Consider the following 18,792-nt stretch of genomic DNA (forward strand, 5'->3'; position numbering starts at 1 on the left):
AAGCATAAAGTTAAGCATCGTGTCAAGTTCACAGGGCTGGTAAATAGTAAAGCCAGTATCAAAGCCAGAGAGTCTGACTCCAGTCTGTATCCTTCTTCATCGTTATACACCGTAGCGGCCATTGCTGGAAAAGTATGAGTTAGTTTATATTTTCTGTCTACAGAAATGTTTCTGTAAACATTTTTTTCCATGTAAAATGTTACTTTTTCTACTGGTAAAGTTGGAGGCTGTCAAAAAATTTATTCTGAGAGCCGGCTGTAACTGTGAAAACAATTCAAATGAAATACTCCTATCGTATTGTGATTTTCCCACTTGTGATCACATAGATTTTCAATATGTAGATGAGATAGCAATGCCTATGGACAATGAGAGATTCAGATAAATTGCACCTTTATACTAAGTTCACATTTCACTACATGATTCAAGCAATCACAGTTTTTGCAAACAAAAAGAACACAACACAAAATGCAATCAGCCGGAAGAGTAGAATAATTATCCTAGTCTTGCAAACATGCTTCCAAAACCATTAGTCCCACAGAATAGTCAGCTGGCTCCCCAACATTCCATTCCTTCTATTTCTCCTCACCAATAACAATTCCTTTCAGCTATCCCACCTTCTTCTGGCTTTTCAGATAACTTAGCTACGAGAATATGGAAGAAACTGCACTCGGGTCTCACTGAATATCCCTTGAGAGCATCTATCCTGTGTAAACTACTGAGTGTCCAATATTTCAAAAAGATGGCTTCCAGACAAGCTCTGGACTCTTGGCAAAATGTGATTGTCTAAAAGAGGCTGGTATCTTCAACCTTATGGAGGGAAAACATGAATGGATTTTATTATAACTGAAATGTGAAACAGTCTAACCACCACCATAATTCCATTATAATTTGTTCACATTTTCTAGTACTTAAGGCCTATTTTAATATATGTCTTCAAATTTGATCACAGTATACCTTACCTATCACAACAGTATTATTGGTTACATGTTTACGTAAGCTGGGCCCCTACTGATGCTTAGAAATCCACATGTTAATCTCTTACTGTTTTCTCAGGAGGCCTCCCAAGACAAATATTCTAACCTTCTCGATTTAAGATGCCAACATTTCCCCACCCTCAGCTTATGATCACGCATCTCACTTCAAGAGAATTTCAGTTTCGACACACGGCAGCCCACATCTTGCCTTTTTTCCATCCCAAATAACATCCACTCTTTTGGAATTATAAAAATACTCAATGTAAAAGAAAGCAGGAGGGGCGCCTGGGGTGGCTTAGTCGTTTGGGCGTCCAACTTTGGCTCAGGTCATGATCTCCCAGTCTGTGAGTTCGAGCCCCACTGACAGCTCAGAACCTGGAGCCTGCTTTGGATTCTGTGTCTCCCTCTCTCTCTGCCCCTCCCCCACTCATGCTCCCCTCTCTCTCTCTCTCTCTCTCTCTCTCTCTGAAAAATAAACATTAAAAAAATTTTTTTAAAGAAAGCAGGAGAAGAGAAATATAAAGCAAAGAGCAGACGGGACAAGTACAAAACAAATACATATAAATGAAATAAAAGGGAAATATTACAATAGATCCTACAGACATTGAAAGGTTAATAACTTCATGGAGATGCATGGGTGGATCAGTCTGTTAAGCTTCTGACTTTGGCTCAGGTCATGATCTCACAGTTCGTGACTTCGAGCCCCACATCAGGCTCTGCACTGGTGATGCAGAGCCTACTTGGGATTTTCTCTCTCCCTCTCTCTCTCTGCCCCTTCCCCACTTGCACTCTCTGTCTCCCTCTCAAAATAAATAAACTTTTTTAAAAAGGCTAATAATATTATGCACACCTAGACATAAACAACTTGGATAATTTAGATGAGAGAAGGGCAAAGTTTTTGAAAGACACAAACCAGTCAAATTTATTAAGGAAAACAAATATTCTGAATAGCCCTATAATCTACTCATGGGTAAAAATCTTCTTACAAAAAAAAAAAAAAAGCTAAGCCAAGGTGCTTCCACTTGGAATTTTGCCAAATATTTATGGAAGAGATAATACAAATCCTTCACAAACTCTTCCAGAAGATAAAGAACAGAAAACACTGCCCAACTCATTTTTTGATGACAGCCTTACCCTGATACCAAAATCAAAGGCATTACAAAAAAAAAAAATGAACAAAGCAGTATTTTTCATGGGCTGAAATGCAAATTTTCTTTATATTGTAGCAAATATAGTGATATATTTTTCAAAGGATAATATATCTGGGCACCTGGCTGGCTCAGTCAGTTGAGCATCTGACTTTGGCTCAGATCATGATCAGGTCATGATGTTTTTGATACGTGAGAGTAAATTTTTCTTTATAAAACAGATGCATTATTAAATCTAAATTTTTTTATTTTTTTTAAAAATTTAAATGTTTATTTTTGAGAGAGAGGGAGACACAGGATCCAAAGCAGGCTCCAGGTTCTGAGCTATCAGCACAGAGTGCGATGCGGGGCTCAAACCCACCGACCATGAGACCATGACCCAAGCTGAAGTCGGTCACTCAACCACCTGAGCCACCCAGGTGCCCCTAATCTAAATTTTTGACATAGAAATACATTCATTTAGGGGCGCCTGGGTGGCTCAGTCGGTTAAGCACCCGACTTGGGCTGATCTCACAGTTTGTGAGTTCGAGCCCCGCATCGGGCTCTGTGCTAACAGCTCAGAGCTTAGAGCCTGCTTCGGATTCTGTGTCTTCCTCTCTCTGCCCCTCCCCTGCTCCTGCTCTGTCTCTCTCTCTCAAAAGTAAAACAAAAACATTAAAAAAAAAAAAGGATAACATATCATTAGCACGCAGATTTGGTTCAACATTACAAAATCAATCAATACAATTCATAATATCAAAGTCTAAAAAAGAAAACCATACAATCATCTTAATAAATGCAGAAAAACTATCTGAAACATTCATTCATGGTGAAATTGCTCAGTAAACAGCAGCAGAAGGGCACGCCCTTAACCTTATAAAGAGCATCTGTAGAAAATCCTACAGCAAACATCATACTAAATTCTTCCCCTAAACTTGGGAACAAGTCTTGGGTATAAGGCAAGGATGTCCACACTGCCAGCTTCCAGACAGCCCCACTATTGACTGTCCATTTCTGACAGTTTATCTCTATTTTTTCCCATTCCTAACCATACACATCAAAGTTCTGTCCTTGACATTATACTCCTCTGTCTTTGTATTTCATCCTTTGGGAATCTCGTCTACTCCAAGAGTTTCCAATCATCACCTTCATTCAGTATCACATATCCAAAAGTCTAACTCCACTTGGAAGTCTTAGTGTCCTTTCAAAATGCAATATATCCAAAATTGTATTTACCCTTTGTCTGTCTCCCTGGTTTTCCAGTTTCCCTGATTTTTTTTTTCCATTACACTGCCACTCTCCTATCATCCAGATTCAAAACTGCAATCTTCTTTAACTTCTTCCTCAATTACTCATACCTCCACAGAACCCGTCAGTTCCTTCTTTGAAAAAATAACCCGTCTTTCGCTTCTACTCGATTACAACTTCCTCTACCTCACTTCAGACTATCACCTGCATTATTTCTGTCAAAGTTTTCCTTGAAAATCACTCTCAGTGGATCACTGTGTTTTATTCGATGGTATATGGTAGAATTCTAGAATGTAGATTCAAGTTTTTCTACAATTTAGCCTAACTTGATTTTTCAGTGTCTATCACTAATCCTACCACATGATCTCTACTATCTATTTATTATTCCCCTCAAATTCTGCCCTTTTCCTTTTTCTCCTTTTGTTCACACTCTTCTTCTCTGTCCTCCCTACTCTCTTTACCCCACTGAGAAATCCTCTCCACTAACTCCACCTATTGAAACTTAACTCCATTGAAATGCTTTCTTCCCTTCAAGACTCATGATTCTATCTGCTCTATGAAGTTTTCTTTGATCATTCCAACTGGAAGTGATCATTCCCTCTTAGAATCCTTACTCCTCTTTTGCATTCCCCTGTCGCCTGTAATATATTCTAGACATAGAATTGTCTTCTCAACCATGTAGTAACTGCCTAAAAATAGAAAGCTAACCTTATCAATCCAGTTATACATCTGTACCTTTAATATAGTTGTGTGCACTGTAAATGGAACAAAAAGAGGGAGAGTGATTATTTTCCCAATTGCTCTCAATTACATTTACATATGGTTAAGATCCATGTGGAATGTGCTTAACCAGATGCTAGGATGAGTTGAGTCTGCATGATCGGCCATCTAGACACATCTGGCACTGAAATCTGGGAACGTTGTTGTGACCTTTTAGCCCCTAAATGGACATGAATCTTATGGAACTGACATCCTCATTTAGAAAAAAGAGTTTATGCATGCAACAGCTCTTTGAAATCCTTTTACACTAAGAAAGCATTCCCCACCTATTTTAAAGAAATAGGACAAAAAAACAAAAACAAAAACAGATCTAAGAGCGAGAAATCGTGTTTCAGAATCTTTTCTAATGTGAATTTATATCCCGAGTGACTTGTATGTTGCAGATGCTTATTAAATATAGGTAATTTTAAAAGGAGCATCCTGCCTTTCCTTTTGCCAATTCTAAATAAGGGGACAATTATGGAAATAAAAGAGAAGAACTCAAGAACCATAACCCAATATTCACATCTTAATGGTATGAGAATAGATTAACTTGGGAGGTGCACAATTATTCCCCAGAAGCACCTTAATTCTTCCTTCAGCTTGTGTTAAGAAAATACATGAACTATAACCAAACACAGTCTTAATGGTGTCGACATTATACAATAAAAAATGGCATATTGGCAAACCTTAAAAGGATAATTAAGTGAGGCAAGAGAAGAGAAAAAAAACAAAAAAAAAATCTGCATCCCTAATTTCCTATCATTCAACTATTCTTGCCAGGAGGAAGAAAAGAAGTAAGGGAGGGAGAAAAAAAAAGAGCTAAAAAGAAACCAAGTCAGTCAAAGAACAGTCAATCTTGAAAATCCTTCATGCATATTGGCTAAACCTAAAAGAGTACGCTCAGTGAAGTTAATGGTTTCCTGACAGTTTGACAAAGGGATAAATGTTATCTGAGTAGGTAATTAAATGGAATAATTATTTGGTACTATTATCCACTTGGAGAAAAAATAAACTGGAGAATGAAATTGACAGTAAAACACCAACCAATTAAGAACCTGATACCAATAATAGCACTTAGAAATTTATTTTCACCAAACCATACTGTGTAGCACTTATGAGATATTTATGGAATTTCCCCAGATCACTATTACTCCCTGGTTTTCACCTTTACAATTAGAACTGAATGGCACCCGTCACCCCCACTGCCAGTCCCAGTTAGCAAATAGAGCCCAGATGCAACACTGTCACACACCCATGGTAAAGACCGTTCCTCAGCCATTGTCCTATGGTGCCTGATATTCCAGTACTTTTAAAATAAAAATAGGGGGCTTCTGGATGGCTCAGTTGGTTAAACATCTGACTCTTGGTTTGGGCTCAGGTCATGATCTTGTGGTTTGTGAGTTCGAGCCCCGCACAGGTCTCCACACTGGCAGTGTGGAGCCTGCTGGGGATTCTCTCTCCCCCTCTCTCTGCTCCTCCCCTGCTGTGTGCTCTATCTGTCTGTCTCTCTGTCTCAAAAATAAATAAATAAACTTAAAATAAATAGGATTATTGATCACAGTGCACTCTCATTGCCACAGTTGGATGTCACAGCCGTTATAAAAATCTAATTGTATGATATATATTGCATATATTATAAATTAACATAAAATACTGGTAAATAAAAGTAGGCTTCAATTAAGTATCATTAATAACGGGCTTTATGAGGACAAGAGGGTTGAGGAGGACACAGAGAACCATGGTTCTGTAAAGATTTTGTAAAAGCTTAAAAATAAAATTTGAAGATGTTTTAATTATGTAAATATAAAAGCTGATTTGCAGAAGTCATTCTTCTTTATATTTACTCAGCTTTAATATTCTGTAAAGTGAAATATGAAGTAATGTTACCCTACATAAATGGGGTTATGTGGATTTCAATCATATTCTAACTCAGCTACCTACATGAAGATCAACTTCAATATGAATTGTCAATGAGGTATTATTTTTGTTTTTATTGTGGATTACTATTATTTTAATCAGGTTTTTAGCTTGTTTTACTTTTTAAAGATAGAATATTACCTGCTACCCTTGAAAATCTGAGTTGATAATTAGACTCCAGCAATCAAGTTAATCCGTGGTTGTGTCCTAAAAATGAAACATGTTCTCACAGGATATAGTTTCTTTTGAACACCGTGCTTTGAAAAAGATTATGAAATACACCATCGAGGTTTCAAAATGCTGTGTGGCAATAGTAAAGTAAGTGAGCATCAGCATCCATTGGCATTTATCAGTTAGCACAACAGCAGGAATCCTGACTGCCACTTTAAAACTAACCTCCTTAAAAAGCTAGCTGCGATAATCTGCAAGATTGCTCTGACCTCGTGTTAAAAAACGTGATTACACAGATGTTAAATTGGTTCTTAAGCATTGCCAGTCTTTTTTCTCTCTCTTGAATAAAATCTCTGCAACAGAAAAGAGCTTCGACCGGCACTGTGTTAAACAGGATGAAGTGAAAACCCTTCTGGGTGTAATAAAAGATATGAATAAACCCGGCCCAGCCTGGAGAACTGAATGTAAGCACAGCTGCAAGGGAACCTTGAGAAAAATGTTACCATCTGTCATCATTTTCTTCAACAGGTGCTTGTAGTTTTTCCTCTTTTTGGAAATCTCAAAAGCCTTGTTACTTCAAACATTTCTGTTTGTAACATCAGCTTCTATAATAAGTGTTATGGTGGTTCAATAATATTGATAGTATAATAATAAATATTTTTGTGTTAAAGAGAATCTTTGATCCTAAAAAAAAAATCCCAAACTGGATAAACAAACTATACAAACATAATCTTCAGATTTCAGTGTAAGCTGGTTTTAAGAAGTCATTTCTTCACTAACCTTAGAAATTGGAGAGGAATGTCAAAACAGAAGGGGCGTGCCTTCTAGAAACCACTTCAGATAAAATTGAAACTCCTTACATCTAATAAGAGATCTGTGAATAGCTACTGGAATGCCAAAATAGGAACCCTGTTAGCTTGTGTTCCAATGAGGGGCCCACCTGAGCAATCTGTCAGTCCTTTAAGTGCCACCTTCTGAAAATACACATCCTGCATTTTCCCCTATAGCCAATCACCTCAGTTCAGTTTTCATGTAGAGTAATTTAATACTTTGCTATAGTTATAGAATTATCAGAGATAGAGTGCAAAATTAACATTTTGACTCTTTAGGTCTAACAATAAACTTCAATGGAAAAAACAATTTCAGATTTTATCATAGAAATAAACTGTATTTTACCATCATTTCATCTTATTCCACTATCTTAATTTTCTAAAAGTTTACATGACTTCTTTTAACTATGACCAGTGAATGCAAGTATAAATTTTGAGAAGAAAACTCCCTTCCTTCCTTCCTTCCTTCCTTCCTTCCTTCCTTCCTTCCTCTCTCACTCCCTCCTTCCCACTTCTCCTTTCTTCCAACACATATTTCATTGAGCAGCTAGTATTCCTAAGCTTCTGTTGCAGGGCTGAGGGCACAGGACTATACAGGATAGCAGACAAAGTCCACACTATAATGAAACTTATAGTTTAGTTTGGGGTTGGAGGAGGCAAACAATTTTTTAAAAAATTTAATAATAATATAATCAACATGCTTAGATAATAAATACTTAGAGGACAATAAAACAGATTGTAGAGAAGGATTGGAAAGCCTTCAGGTTGAGTTATCAGAAAAGTCACCACTGAGGCTATGATATTTACTCTGAGAAATTAACTACAATTAGGAGCCAGCCATGAGAAGTATGGATGAAGTAGATTCCAGGAAGAGAGAGCAGTTATTGGAAAGGACTTGAATGGGGCTGGGTATCCATTTTGATGAAGCAAATAAAAGCCAGGATGGTCGAACTGTATAGCGCCCAGGAGAGAGGTCAACAGGAATCAAATGAGGCCCCGGACATCGTAATACCTTATTGGTTAGTGTAGGAAGTTCAAATTTAATACTAAGCTTATATAAAAGTCATCCCAGCTTTAAGCAGCAAGTGATATATTCTGATTGACATGAAAAGTGTGTGTGTGTGTGTGTGTGTGTGTGTGTGTGTGTATTGCTGTGGCTACCATGTTGAGGATGCTAAGAAGTAAGAGTGGTGGTCAGAAGACAGGAGTCATGCAGTGGTCCCAGTGGTCTGTGCAAATAGTGCAAATAGTAAAACTGAAGGGAAATTGGCAGTTTTAGATTGAGCTTGGAGGAAAAGTCAACAGAACCTGAAGATGTGTTTCATACATGGGGTGAAGCAAAGAGAAGAAAAAAGGATGACTACTAATTTTCGACAGGAGCTACCAGGAGGTGCCATTTACTGAGATTGAGAAGGCTGGGAAAGAAACAGGTTGAGGGTGAATAAGATTAAATTTGAGAGGCCTACCTCAATATCCCAGTGGGAAGGTCTGGAGACAGAGAGCATGCAGACTGGTACGAGAGAAACCAAAATAATGCAGCCACCAAGTTTCAAAAATTCACCAACTTCACATTCAGCCTCCCTCATGAAGCCCTCCATATTCTTCTGAGTTATATACAAATCACGAAGCATTCTTTTTCTTTCTTTTTTTTTTTCAGATTTCAAATACACATCCACTAATACACATTCACTAAACATAAATCAAATATAGTGAAATACATAGTAGGGAGAGAAATGAAATTCTCTCAGACACTGTAACGACCTAGGGCCCACCCACCCATGGAGACAGGACAACTCCTGAGACAGGTTAAAAAACAACATCGACACTTTCCAATATAGTTGCTAATATCTTCTCTCCTACTAAGTTCTTGAATAACCTAAAAGCATGAATGCAGAATAAAGTTATTTTCAGCATCTCATTAAAGCTGGAGGAAATCTGAGGGACACCTGATCCTAGTTCCCACCAGAGGAGGATTTCTCTCAGAAACATTTTTTTTAAATTTTTTTAATGTTTACTTATTCTTAAGAGAGAGAGAGAGACAGAGTGTGAGTGGGGGAAGAGCAGAGAGAGAGGGAGACACAGAATCTGAAGCAGGATCCAGGCTCTGAGCTGTCAGCAAAGAGCCCGACGCGGGGCTTGAACTCACAAACCACGAGATCGTGACCTGAGCTGAAGTCAGACGCTTAACTGACTGAGCCACCCAGGTGCTCCTCTCTCAGAAATATTTTTAAAGAGATGATTACACAGTATTTAATACCTGCAGTGACAAGCTCATGAATTTAGAACTTCACAAGGCAATCTGTTCAATTTTAAGACCTCCCACTGTCAGAAATATATTTGTTATATTGGCTAAAATCTTCTACTCTTTAATGTGTATTAATTGGGTCTTTTTTCTTCCTTCTGGAGCCTAACACGGAGCATCTAATCCCTATTTCTTGCGGAAGACTGTCCACTATTTCAAAAACAATGATCACGTCTTTTCTAATCATTTTATTCTCCAGGCACAACACTGACAACTGTTTCCCATTGCCCAGGTAACCCCGATTTCCAGAGATTTCAACCATGTTTGTAATCCTCTTTTAGAATCTTTTTAAAAATGTTCTTCTAGAACCTATCTTCCGATGCGATTAGCCTTGTACAGAGTACTATGTCAATATCACTTTCCTTGATGTAAACAGCAGAGTTTATAGGCTAATATTGCATCTGTGTGTATAGCAAACATATGTTTTGAGTTAAAATGAGCTAATAGTTAGACCTTTTCCATATGAATTCCAATTAAATTCAACTTTATACATTTTTTAACCAAGTGTTTAATTCTATTTGTATTCTCAGTGAACTTTTAACTTTTAGTTTCCTCTTATTATTTTAATATATACTACCTTTGAGTCTTTATCCTGTAGTCTAACGTAGACAGTCTGTTATCAACATATTTGGGGTATGAATGTTTAAATATTTATGATTATAATGAATTCAACTTTATGAGTCCATCCTATACAAGAAATCATGAGAAACCTTGCTAATTACTTTATCATCATTCAGATGCACCATTTATTTAATACTCCAACTCCACATCCAGCAAATCAAATGCAAGAGAAAATGCAGTCTTGTCAGTATAATCTGTGTCTTTTGAAACCAGGCTGGTCTCTGGTCATTAATGGTTGCAGAGTATTCACAAATCAATTGCTTAAAGTTTGTCCTCAAATTTTCTTAAAAATTGCTATCGATATTCCCCATCTTTACACTTAGCGGATACCTTTTCCCCACGTTGAAAGGCTGCCATATTTGTCTCCGTGTCATCTTCTGACAATTCTGACATTTCACTGACTGCTTGATTGATTATAATAATATGCTGTATTTAGTACACACTTTCAATGTGCCACATATTTTGTGTAAGAGCTTTACATGCCTATTCCATTTAATCCTCACCCAAACCCCGTGCTTTCGATATCAAAAGTCCCTTCTTCATAAAGGAAATTGTCATTTAGAAAGGTGAAGAAGTTTGCGAAGGACCACGCATCCAAAAGGTAGCAAGCAGTGCCAGGATTCACACCAAGGATTCCTGCTTTTAGGTGTTCAACAGTTATTCAGCAGGGATTTCTTGACAACCTGCCAAGTACACGGAATTGGTCTTGGTACCTCAGGAAGATGTGGCAACACTGACAGTCGTCGACTTATAAATGTTCCATCCATACCCTAATAAAATACTAATTATCTACCACTCCTGCTACCTTTTCTCCCTCTCCCTTCTGTGGTGATGGCTTGAGGGCATTTCACTGCTTATTAGTAACCTTAGAGAATGGAGCTTTGAAGGAAGGGAATGTATATATCTATTTACATAACTGGAAAGACACTTGAGAGTTTTCCAATTACAGAGGGAGTCCATTGTGTTACTGTTAATTCTAATAAAAAGATTTTAAAGCAGAACATGTCCCTCGCCTTAAATACAGGCTGAGAATTATCTGGAACTTTCATTTATTAATGCTCCTTTGATGCCCTGTAACCATATATAACTTATAAATTTTAGACTCTGTGTGGGCAGATATTCTTGTTGCCTAGAAATATGGCAGCTAGTACCAACTGGCAAAAGGTGTGTAGAAATGATAGAGGGGTATGAGGAGGAGACAGATTTCTGGTTCAGCACATGTTGAAATACACCACTACCCACAGTCCTTCCACTGCTACTCTTGTTTTAGCATGTAAGTTTGAAAATATACTTAGAATTGTCAATAGCTTTGCTAAACTCATCTCAGAAGTGTTTCCATTTTAGGGAAATCCACTTTATTCTTCTATTTTATAAAATAATTGTCAGTATCCAAACATATGCTAGCCTTTGCTTCAAAAAGCACACTTCAAAGGCACTGTGAATTACATTGCATGGAATTCTCCTTTGTATCCCCCTGCCCAATGCCTGGAATCTTCGAAGCTTCTGTAGGTCTACCACAAAGGAGTAGCCTGATTTCTATCAAAGAGCCGGACCACATAAGATCAGTAGTTCCTGAACATGTCTGCTGCTCATAATCACCTGGGAAACTTTAAAATTTATTAATGTCTATGTCCACCTCCTCAGATTGTGATTTAATTGGTATGGAAGAGGGAGGGCGGTTACCTGGATGTTGGGATTTTTTAACAGCCCCCAAGTGATGCTAATATGCAGAGAAGTTTGGGAACTTCCGGCATCAGAAGTATCTTTCCCAGTGCCCGGTTCTCTGTTGGCTCCACTGCTCATCACTGGGCTATAATCTGCCACAGCATGAATCCATTTTGGCCCTGGTTGTCTGAAGTACCAGCAGGCCTAGCTTCTACCCATGAGTTTCCTTGTATGAGTGAGTTTCAGTGCGTGAAATTTGCAGTGGAAAAAAGGGCAGCAATGTAGTTTTATTTAACAAACTGAGATTTCAGAGTTTTAGTTTAAAAATTGCCTAAAAGATAGAAATCTTCCACAGGCACATGTGGTTTTGCTGATCTAGCTTCTCCAAGTTCTTTGGGTCTCCAGTGTTATTGCAGATAAGAAAGAACAGAGGATAAGCGAAAAACATTCGCACCTAGAATTAAGAACGAAACTCCTATAAAATCACCAAGTCTCTAGATCAAAGCTTGAGAGACTCTAGTTGAGCTTACTAAACATCTGTGTAGCAATGCCACAGAAATAGAAAAGAGAGCTTGTGTGGTTCAGACATTTGTTAAAACATTAATTATATTTCTTCCAGGTAGGCAGTTTCCTATATTCGAGGTCTACTAACTTCTTTGATGCGCATGCCAGATCATCTTCTTCATGGTATATAGTATTTTGAGTTGTAAACACTATGATTAATCTCCAAAGGCCACCTTTAAGACCTGGGACATTTGTTTTCCTTCATGTCTTGATTATAAGCATCCTTATCTGAAATAACCACATGGTTACTCCTTATCACATCGCCCTATTTTAATTCTCAACATTTCCTTGTATTTTTATTTGTTTATGTACCTGCTTATCCCCCACCAAAATGTGAGCTCCGTGATGTCACTGCCTTCATCTCACTTAATGTTATACCCTTATGACCATTCATTGGTTAAATGAGTGAACGAACATCCCAATATTCACTGCCTCACTGTGATGTGAGAGTCAAGTGATCCCCCTACTGTGTGACCTGGAGCCCCAAGTTTATGCATCTACAAAATGGGAGAAATAAGACATTGTTCTCACAGGGGTATCGTGAAAATTGCAGAAGATCACACACTTTAAGGACTTATCAAAATGTAGGGCATATATGAAGAACTCAGTAATGAAAAATCATATCATAGAAATGAATATCTATGACATTTATAGTGGAACAAAAGTAAGAGAAATACTCGGATTTTGTCTTGCCAATCTGTTTTAACATGTATTTCATTATACATGTTCTTTCAGTATTAAGGAAGAAAATTGGAATATGTATTTTTTAAGTTTATTTTTGAGGGGGGGGGGGGGAGAAGATACACACACAAGCAGGAGAGGGACCAAAAGAGAGGGAGAAAGAATCCCAAGCAGGCTCCATGCTGTTAACACAGAGCTGGACACGGGGGCTTGATCCCATGAACCATGAGATCATGACCTGAGCAGAAACCTGAGTTGGATGCTTAATGACTGAGCCACCCAGGTGCCCCTGGAATATGTTTTTATGTATGCAACTGCTTACTTGAAGGAAAAGACAGAACAGAAAACCAGGACTCAGAGGAAATAAATCCAGGCTGCTGATCTACATGGCCTCCAACAAGCCATTTAACAGGTACCTAACACTCACAGTAAAAACACAGCTCCTCACCTGTAAAAATTGGTGTGGGGAAAGTTTGGAAATTTGAGGGGAATCAACTGAACTCTGAGCTCTTTTTAAATCTGTTTATTTTTTAGTAATCTCTGCAGCCAATGTGGAGCTCAAAATCACAACCCTGAGATCAAGCGTCCTATGTTCTTCTGACTGAGCCAACTAGGCACCCTTGAACTCTGAACTCTTAAGAACAGCAATACATAAAACATCAACACTTAACTCATAAAAGCAATAACTGTTTAAAGATTTTCTCATAATTTTTGGCTACAGGAGATGAATAGGAAAGGCCTCAATAGCAGATTAAATCTGGTCTATACATTATTTGCATAGCCCTCGATATATAATTCCAACTTTACAGTTAAGAAAATTACCCATTTGAAGTTACTTTTATAGAATTTTCTGCTTATGTGCTATATGCTATCCTTATGAGCATCATTTTTTTTTTTTTTTTAATTTGGAAGACAGATTGGGAAGACGTTTCCTGGAAAAATAACTTTCTATTTAAAAGTTTTATACTAGTTATCTTTTTAAGTTACAATAAACAGCCTTGTGGGGCATCTATATGCACTTTTTCTTTACATATGGATCAAACATTTTCAAAAGCATGATGATGTATAATGAATTCATTCCTTTTGCCAGCAACTTTATTGTAAGAGGTCTGTATTACAAAAAACAAACACACAAACAAAAACGAATCAATAAGCCACCATTCACTTTCTTTGAAGTGGACTCTGCCTTCCCTTCCAAGAGTCCAGAAATATGCCATTGGTTGCTTGAAGCCTTGAACACTGTTGGTCAGTTCAGGTGCATTGTACCCTTGGTTCTTAGGTCTGCCCTGTATCCTCAGGCTGGCATTATGAAATCATCTGCTCTGCCAGGGAGAACCACACAGCTGAAGAGGATCATCTTGTGTGAAGCATTACGTTCGTGCATGTGTCCTTATTACTAATGCACAAAGCACGAAGCTTGGAGACATCCCCTCGTCATCTGGAAATTGGGGTGTGTGGGGGGGGCATAATCTGAAGACTTATAAATATCTCTTAACAAAGCCCCAGCTGAGCTGTGTCAGGATTGTACACTCTCTTCATCTTTCCCTTACAGCTTTTCAATTTGCTTTCCAAACATTTCTTTGTTGCCGTTGGCTGGGGCGCACTTAAAAGCAGCACATCGTTAACCACAAAGAATGCTCACTGTTTTCTGTGATTTCAAATCACAGCACAATTTCCAAGCACTTCCTCAGCGAGCAGCCCAGCAGCAATTACCCTGCTGCTGAAGACTTACTTGTCAGCACAGAAATGTTTCAGTTTTAGACAGCCAACACCACAAGGCTGTAACAAATGATGACATATGCTCCAGCTTCCATTCACTAGCGATTTCTACCCCCAAAGGAAGAGTGAATCAATTTTTGTGCAAATTCAACAGGCACATCCCACAATGCTGCCCTCTTCTCTTAACTCACACAAACTAGGCATTCATCAACCCGGATTACTTGCCTCCAATAGGGACTCAGTTGCTAAGTGGTTCGGGTGGGGGTGGGATTGCACTGTGTCAAAAGGGGCAAAGTACAGGGAAAGGACATGAATCCGTCAGGGAAGTGAGAGTTGAGTTCATTCATTGAGACAAAATAGTGAGGTTTTCAAAAGCCAATGCAAGAGGAAAGACTGCTTCCCACCCCCTCCCCAGGCAATCCTGTGAAAGACAGTGCAGAAACCCACAGCAGCATCCCAGGGGTCACGTCTCCCCAAGAGCAAGCAGCTCTCCAACAGTGTATCTGATGGAGACAGGCTCCACTTCCCAACCACATTTTTCTCTCTCATTTGATGGTACCTGGTTATATAACATGTGAGGAACTCTCTCCAGACTGGGCAGGTGGGTTACAAAATGGACAGGGCAAGTTTCCATAATGCCTCATCTCTGGGCCTATAGGTTTTAAGGGTGGCCAAACCTACTGGCCTGAGGTGAGGAAATCAAAATTTGATTTTTCACTGCACAGGACTACAAGCAAATGTCACACTGCCCTCTGGAGGTATTCTCATTGGGTCCAACCCTGAATTAGTGATTGGCAACCACTGAAAAATATGGGTTGTAGAGGCTCACAGGTCTTTTTTGGCAGGGGAGTATGGAGGAGGAGAATTAAGTGTTCCCTCACTCCTTGTGAGTGGTGTGAAAGACTACAAGGGAAGAAGGTGAATGTCAATATCACCTCCCAGTCTCAGCAGCATCAAGAGAGATTAGACGCATATAGAGAGACTCTCAAAAGTGGTGGTAAGAAAGAGACTGTGACTAGTCAGTGGGGATGGGTGTGGAAGGAGGTATTTTGCAAAGATGACCTCACCTGTATATTCCATTCCCCTGTGAGCTCCTTATGATGTGATACTGAGGTGGAGTCTATCTTCCCTCCTGAATCGGTGGGATAGGGCCACAACAGAAGATGACTCAAAGGCTAAGTTACAAAAGCCTATCCAGTTTCTACCTGGGCCTCTCGGGATATTCACCCTTAGGACCCAGCCACTCCGCTGTGAGGAATCTGAGTAGCTGCGTGGAGTGGCCACTCTCCCACCACCATGGCACCTGCTGAGATCCCCAGCTAAGAGCCAAAGGCAGCTGGCGTCAGACAAGTGACTGAGGGAGCCTCCTGATGACTCCAACCACTCACTTTGGAGTTGGCATCAAGTAAAATAGAGATCTGTCCCCACTTAGCTCCTCCTCAAATTGCAGATGTGTGAAAAACGAAGGGTCACTGTATTGAGCCACTATGTCTTGGGGTGGTTTGTTACACAATAGGCAACCAAAAAAAAAAAAAAAAAGGCAAGGTCCCCTCTGACACGGGACATTTCTTGGCACAGAATAAGCTGGGCCTGAAGAGAAATGGGACCTTGCCTCTCTGCCTTTCATGGCTTTTCATAATCTGGGTTGATTCTTCACCAATCTTAGCTTTTTCCCCTCTTGACCCCAGATTAAGTCGAGCTCTATCTCAGCTAGAATTGTGTGTACATGCGTGCTCTACGTGGTGCTTTGCACAACATGGAATTGTGGCCAGTATTTAGTGATCAGATTTACACACATCTACATTTCTGTCTTCCCCCCCAAAAAGCAAAAACAGAAGATCTGCCAATACTTGATTTGCATACCCACATAACAGTAACTTGGTCACAAAAACTCTTTTTGTCCTCAATCCTCTGTCCTGTCTGTTGCATTAGATCAAGCCCGTCACTTTGTTATACTTGCTGTCTGACCTCTATAGGCATTTGGGTTTGTGGCATCTATTTTAACCCAACAATTCTTTACTGGTTGGCTGGAATGAATTCTCACACAGTTATCCAGGAGTTCATATCCTATTGAAAAGAAAAGCTTAAGATAATCAGCAAAATAGAAGTCAGAATAATAAAAAATATATATACCTAAAGGTCAAGTTTTTGAAAGTTAAATATATGAAAATATATTTCATAAAATATATGAAAAAATATATTTCATAAACTATATGAAAAAAAGCCACAAGGGGAGGTGACTGGGATGTCACCTTGGGTTATTACCATACAGCTTCATGCCATCTGTAACCATCAGCAGCCGCTACATATACATTAGAGCCCAGAAGCCAATGAATGCTCTGTCTTGCAAAGTTTGTTCGCACTGGAAGCAAAATTACCTGAAATCCAAAGTCTACTAACTGAATCGAATACACTGTTTAAGAACCCTATTTACCTTTTGGTATAGGTGCTGAGGAGGGCCTTACTACACCACTGTATAAAGACTCTCAAGGTGATAGTTTCTAGAGAGAAGATTCGATTTCAAGTTTTGGAAAATCACCTAACCTGGATGACCCACCTGGAACTGATACATTTCATTTTATTTTCAGTGTTTGGTGTCTTTCATTTGATTAAAGAGGTTGTTAATAAATTTTTTCCCATATAACTGACTAGCATAATTTTTACTGTATTTTATATGTCCTGTAATGAGTGGGATTAAGGAAATGGACCAGTAAAGGATGTCAGTCCACTAAGAAAATAATTACCATTTGTATATGGAAATAAGAATTTTATCTCCTGAGGAATAAAACTGAAAAGGAATATCCTATTGCTTTCTCATTAACTATGTTGGAGAAGTGACCATTTTCTAAGGTTTATCTCATAGGGATCGGTATTCACTGATTATTTTAAGAAAAGTTCCACGGTTCAAAGTCAACCCAAAGAGCACTTAGTTAATTCTCATGCAGTCTTTATGAGAATCACCAGCAGTGTGAAAACTGTAGTTTAACGAAGTCTGTTTTTGTGGTGGGCCAGTTATGGCATGTTGAAACACTACTCTACGCTTGGTCTTTCATTTGATATCAAATTGGATGGGCTTTCTAGAAACAGTACTCTCTGGCGGGAAACAATATCAAGTTATCCTTTAAAGTATACCCTGTTTAGGGGTGCCTGGGTGCCTCAGTCAGTTAAGCGTCCGACTTCAGCTCAGGTCATGCTCTTTTGGGGTTCCTGGGTTCGAACCCCAGGTCAGGCTCTGCGCTGACAGCTCAGAGCCTGGAGCCTGCTTCAGATTCTGTCTCCCTCTCTCTCTGCCCCTCCCCCACTTACACTCTGTGTCTCTCTCTCTCTCCTCTCTCTCAAAAATAAACATTATAAAGTATACCCTGTTTTATGATATTACCATAGTAAGATTTTCCATGTCCCTTTCAACAAAACATGCAAGGATAGTTAAGAGGCATAGTACCCTCCCCACCCAAAACAACCAAACAAACACAAAGACTTGGCTCACACAGATATTTAAACAAGGTATTTTCTACTTCATATCAGAAGAGAGTTACGTTATTCAGCTAGTGAGGCCTGTGTTTGGGGTCAAATTCATGGTTTACAAATTCAATGTCTGAGATGCCGCTGCAGGAAGAAATTTATACATCAGTGACCTCAACAAAGTGCGATCCTCATAAAACTTAATTTTATTGGAGCTGTGGAACACTTATTTTGGGAGGAAAGGACTAATTTATGAAAAACCAGACAACAGGATGGTTTTGAACTTGTTATTACTATCATTTTCTTTATTTCTACCGAGTTAATAGCTCAGTGCCAGAATTAGGGTTAAAATTGGATGGCTTCTCAGCCAGAAAGTTGTGGAAATCAAACTTAGAAGTCAGGAATAAAATTACTGAGAAATGCACTTTGAAATCGATCGGGTGCTTTGATTTTAATATCATCAAAACCTTAACACAATGCCAGAACAGCAAGGAGTTTTCATTTGGAAGAAGAGACTTTTAGCAAAGGGCAGTATTTTTGGATGAACTTTTATAAGTAACAGAGTATACTCACCACGATGTTATGTAACTGTGGAAAAGTGTCCAAATGTTGTCAAGATCAGATAAACAAAGATGTCCAGAAGACCTAACCACCTAATCATTATGGTTACTTCACAATTCTTTTTTCCCCCCTCCTATGCATGAAGTTATCTATGAACAGGCAACATATCTACTCTGACTCTTTCAAAG

General features: G+C 38.8%; 1 protein-coding gene across 1 annotated transcript in view; it reads right to left on the reverse strand.

The window, feature by feature from the left end:
* MOXD1 (monooxygenase DBH like 1) overlaps positions 1–18,792 on the reverse strand; it is a 91,835-nt gene that overhangs the window by 71,875 nt on the left and 1,168 nt on the right. The gene's annotated exons all lie outside the window — the stretch shown is intronic.

The sequence above is a fragment of the Panthera uncia genome, assembly GCF_023721935.1.
Source record: "Panthera uncia isolate 11264 chromosome B2 unlocalized genomic scaffold, Puncia_PCG_1.0 HiC_scaffold_24, whole genome shotgun sequence".
Classification (NCBI taxonomy): Eukaryota; Metazoa; Chordata; class Mammalia; order Carnivora; family Felidae; genus Panthera; species Panthera uncia.